Source organism: Myotis brandtii, unplaced genomic scaffold (genome assembly GCF_000412655.1).
Source record: "Myotis brandtii unplaced genomic scaffold, ASM41265v1 scaffold721, whole genome shotgun sequence".
In the NCBI taxonomy this organism is placed as follows: Eukaryota; Metazoa; Chordata; class Mammalia; order Chiroptera; family Vespertilionidae; genus Myotis; species Myotis brandtii.
Window position 1 is genome coordinate 44955 of NW_005370848.1, and position 5382 is coordinate 50336.

Sequence of the window (5382 nt, forward strand, 5' to 3'; positions counted from 1 at the left end):
CTGCACGCCCCCTACTGGGGATGGAGCCCACAACCCAGTTGTGAGCCCTGACCAGGAATCCAACTGTGACCTCCGGGTTCATAGTTCAATGCTCAACCACTGAGCCATGGCAGCCGGGCAATAAATTACATATTTTTAAAAAGACCTGCTGTGTTAAAGAGGTGAGGGTGGGTGAGTGAAGGGACAGGACAACAAGGATAAAACAAATAGCGGCCCAGGCTGGTGATCTGTCTGGCCCCTTCCTGCTTGGAAATGCGGCCAGGACTGTAGAAACGGAACTTGGAGTCTCCTCGGGCCTGCTCTGTCCCTTGGAGAAGTGGTGCTCAGATCCGCCCAGCTGCACGCTGCTTTCAGCTACAGGAGCTCATTCGAAGGTGGAAAAACTCAAGCCTCCCAGAGCAGTGCGCCAGAGGTGGCTTCCCGCCCAAAAAGGTGGTTACGAATGCTGAGTCAAGCCTCAGCCAGCGTCTGATGCTGCCCACGCCCAGGTATGGCTCCAGGGCACTATAAGGAGCACACACCTAGGAAACTGGAATGCACTCCCGCCATCAGCTTTGATCTGAACCCTGGGAACTCGCTGGGCCAGGAGCCGGTCCCTCTGCTCCTCGGATGCTGGGCTGACCCCATCCCGCTGTGGCCTCTTCCCTCTGTGGCCTCTTCTAATTTCAAAAGCATCCGAAGGCTCTTGGGTCTGCCTTGCCTTGGCAGGGCCAATAGGTCATTGTGGGCACAGCTCTGGTCACATCTTCCCATCAATGCCCCTGTGGGTTTGGCAGGGGGAGACCAAGTCAGGAGGAGCCTTGCATCCATCACAACAACAAAGAGATGAAGGAGAGTGTATTTGTGGATTAAACAAAAATCACAACTTATGTAAGTTATGTTGATATTTCAAAATCAGAAGCTTATGCCTGGAGCCAGAGAAGGTTCGGAAGAACTACATCAACAGAATGAATCAGTATGTTTCTTTGAGTGAATTGTTTGTCAAGGCTGTTGTGTTATTTGAATCCTGTGAGATCATATGTTTTCTCTATTTTCTGAAGAATCTTCAAGTGGAACCTCAGGAGTCTCTGGCTCACCCAGAATCATGAGTCAAGCTCAGAATCCTGCCCAGAATCTCAAGCATGGTCTTGTGGGTGTCCTCGGTGCCAAATGAGGAGAAGAAAGAGGCGCCACTCCCCAATGCTTATCAGTCTAAGACCATCGGTCGAACCTTCCTAATGCCGCGACCCTTTAATACAGTTCCTCATGTTGTGGTGACCCCCAACCATAACATTATTTTCGTTGCTACTTCATAACTGTCATTTTGCTACTGTTATGAATCAGCATTGGACCAAGAGATCTGATTGACACGTAGGAGCCAGGCTTATAAAGATCTGGGGGCTCTTTCAGGTGGAGAGAACCTTAAAGTGGGGAGGTAGGTCCTGCCAAATGAGTTATTTAAGATGTGACTATTGATTTATTTGAAGAGGCCGATCATTCATTGACCAAATATTTAAGGAGCACCCGCTATGTGCCAGTAACTGTTGAGGGTGCTTGGATGCTGTTAGGCTGGTGGAGGGAGCGAGGGTATTGTGTAACAGTCCTGGTGTCCCACGCCCTGCTGCCCCGCTCTGATCGCTGGGTGAGCGGCTCCTCTTCCTCTTGGTGCTGGCCTGTCCGCTCCCTGCTGAGTGATGGAAGAGGCCTGCCCCAGGATTTGGCCTGCGGTTCTCCTGTGATAGACACATCTCCCTGAGTCTGGCGTTCAGAATTTGGAAGTTAATTGTCCAGCAAACAGAAGTCAGTCTCCATTATCAATGTTTAAAAATATTTTTTTATTTAAAAAAAATATTTTTATTGATTTCAGAGAGGAAGGGAGATAGAAACATGAATGATGAGAAAGAATCATTAATTTGCTGCCTCCTGCCTGCCCCCAACTGGGGATGGAGCCCGAAACAGGGCCATTGGCCTGACCCGGAATCGAACTGTGGCCTCTTGGTTCATAGGTCAATGCTCAACCACTGATTTAAAAATGTATTTTTATTTTTAAAAATATATTTTTACTGATTTCAGAGAGGAAGGGAGATAGAAACATGAATGATGAGGAAGAATCATTAATTTTCTGCCTCCTGCCTGCCCCCAACTGGGGATGGAGCCCGAAACAGGGCCATTGGCCTGACCCGGAATCGAACTGTGGCCTCTTGGTTCATAGGTCAATGCTCAACCACTGAGCCACAGTAGTCAGGCTTCTTTTTTTTAATGTTTATTTATTGACTTTAGAGAGAGAAACATTGATTTCTTGTTCCACTTATTTATGCATTCATTGCTTGATTCTTGTAGGTGCCCTGACCAGGGACTGAATCTGCAAGCTTGGCTTGTCGGACAACACTCTAACAACTGAGCGACCCGGCCAGGGCCCACTTCTTCTAATGTTACCATCTTACACAATCATGGTACAAAGAAATTAACACCAGTGCAGCTCTAGCCAGTTTGGCTGTGGATAGAGCATCAGCCTGCAGACCAAAGGGTCCCAGGTTCGATTCCTGTCAAGGGCATGTACCTTGGTTGCAGGCTTCTCCCGGGGCTAGCTCGTGCAGGAGGCAACCAATGGATGTGTTTCTCTCCCATTGATGGTTTTCTCTCTGTCTTTCCCTTTCTCTTTCACTCTCCCTAAAAATCAATGGAAATATATCCTCGGGTGAGGATTAACAAAAAAAGAAAAGAAAAGAAATGAACATTGGTGCAGTATTACTAACCAAACTATGAACTTTAATCAGATTTCGCCAGTTCTCTCACGAGCGACCCTTTTCTGTCCCACATCCCACCCGGGACTGCGTTATTAGCCATGTCTCCTGATCTCTTTCGCTCTGTGCCAGTTCATGATTTTCTCTCATCATTGATGCTTCTATCTCTCTCTCCCTCTCCCTTCCTCTCTGAAATCAATTAAAAAAATATCTAAAAAAAGAAAGAAAGAATACAGAGAGAGCTCACATACCTTTGCTCAGTTTCTCATAATGCAGAACACCTGCTCCCCCTGGCCGCTGGCCGCCAGCCCACTCCCCAGAAATCAACCTTGTGACTGTTGGAGGCTTGTCCAACAGTCACAAGGTCACGCTCTCACCCTGCTTCCCTCCAGGCCTTTAGGCCAGCGTCCTAAGGTGCTTAACCTCCATTCTTTACACCTGCACACCCTCTAGTGGGGGTGCTTTGCCTACACAAAATGAGAACAAGGAGCCGGAGGGGCAGGCAGCAGGCGTGTGCCTAAGTCAGCATCTAAATTCTTGGCTTCACCTGGTTCCCACCAGACCTTGACTGGGTAGGTTGGTCTTTCCCACCCCAGGGCTGAGAGGGAACCTGGAACAATGCTACTGGCTAACAAAAAAAGAAAGGAAAGACACCAGATTTATTACAATAGCAACCCTGACAAGTCAAAGGCAGCCTTTTCATCTAGAGGTAATAATAACAACAACCTAGTAATACTAACTTTTTATGGGAGCTCTTATTAAGTGCCAGGCAGAGCTTTAAGTGCTTTATTCATATTAGTTAGTCTAATTCTCACAGCAACACTCCCCAGAAGTTCACTGCAGGACACAGTATGTACAGAGGTTAGCAGCTCAGACCACCTGGGTTTGCCATCCTGGCTCTGCCACCTACCAGTGCAGCTCTAGCCAGTTTGGGTGGGCAGAGGTTAGCAGCTTAGGAGACGACCTGGATTTGCCATCCTGGCCCTGCCACCTACCAGTGCAGCTCTAGCCAGTTTGGGTGGCCTTGGGTTTATGTAATATAACCTCTCATGACTCAGTTTTCTCTCTTGTAAAATGGGTGTGATGACAGGATCTCCCCCGGGGTGGCTGTGAGGATAGAAGGAGTTAGTGTGTGTCAAGAGTGCGTAGAGAATAAATGTGAGTGACTGATGGATGAGAAATTTGAACCCAGATCTTTGTGCTGTTGAGGCCTGGGGGCTTACCCATCACACAGACAGGAGGACAGACTCAGGGAAATTTCCATTACAGGACTGACCAGAGAACCGCTAAGGACTGTGGGGTCTGGACATGGGACAGAAGAGGAAGTGGGGCAGAAAAGGGCTGGAAGTACTCAGAGGCAAGGCCTATCCGGCTATCTCCTCAGGTCTTACCTTCCGCTAATGCCCTCAAATTTAGTCTTTGGACATTATTATGAAAGAGGTTACAACCAGTCAAGACACACCAATAGGCTTGAGAAAAAAAAAGATGTTCATTTGTACAGCTGAATTTACAAAATGCAAATATCGACAATATTCTAGAAGCCATTTTTTAAGACCTACCTACAGCATCTGACCTAGTTATACTCCTCCTGGCAACCCTCTCTTCCCGTGGCCTCCAGGACACCATACTCGCTTGGTCCTTCTTCATCAATGGCGGCTGCTTCTCGGTCTCCTCTGTTGGTTCTGAGAATGAAGAAGGAGCCACATAGTAGACCCGACAAGAGCAGGCAGACACATGGCAGGTTGACAAGCTCAGTGATGGAAGGTCACCACACAGGATGGTCTGATCGTAAGTTCCTAATGGGCAGGCCACGGTGAGGAGCCACATCCCAGGCTCACAGCTTCTTTAGCAAAAGTCAGTCTTAACCTTGAGCCCTATGGATTGTTCTTAGGCGTCTAGGATAAAGTGCCTTTGAAACATTAGAGTAATTCTCTTTCCCGGACCCCTCAGAGTCACAACTGCAGCACCAGGGCAGAGACCACAAAACTCCTCATTGTTAGCTTGTTGGCCACAGAGCACCTCTACAGTACTGTGAAGGTTAAATGTTAACTCTCCGGCACCCAGCTATGTAAAAGAAGTACAGTGGGGCCTTGACTTACGAGTTTAACTCAAATTACTCTATCAACTCAATGCAAAAAATCAGCCGAGAGACAGCTGGTATCTCAAAAAACTCGTTAGTCGGGACACTCGTAAGTCAAGGCCCCACTGTATGTGTTTCTGCATTTTGCATTTAATACAATCCTAGAGATGTCCTCACTTTGCTTTTTTCCTGCCTCTTTAATTGACCAACGATGGATTTCATGTTACCTTCCTTAAGTTTATCTCCTTTGATTCTAAAATGTATAAAATGAACTGCAATAAATAAATAAATAAATAAATAAATAAAACGAAAAAATAAAATAAAATGAACTGCAAAACTGCCATAGCAGCTAGAAGGAGAAGCCCCGCGGGTGCGCTGGCCACTGTAGACAGGTTAGTAATGGAAGATAAGGAGGATAAATTCCAGCAGCAAAACACGTGACTCCATTAAGTTCAGGCTCTGCCTCGGGAGAGGCTCCACTGCGCAGCCGCAGGAGCTGGGCGGGGCCTGCGCAGCCGCAGGAGCAGCTGGTCGGGTCTGCGCAACTGCGGAGTAGCTGGCAGCCAGGGGGTGGGGGCA

The 5382-nt window shown here is 47.8% G+C and overlaps 1 protein-coding gene across 1 annotated transcript in view; it reads right to left on the reverse strand.

Annotated features, from left to right (window-relative positions):
• The window catches only part of MT4 (metallothionein 4), a 48170-nt gene that overhangs the window by 22713 nt on the left and 20075 nt on the right, over positions 1-5382 (reverse strand). Inside the window, exon 2 of the mRNA XM_005882468.2 lies at positions 4283-4405. The gene's annotated coding sequence lies outside the window, so the exon portion shown is untranslated. The remainder of the gene's footprint in view (positions 1-4282; positions 4406-5382) is intronic.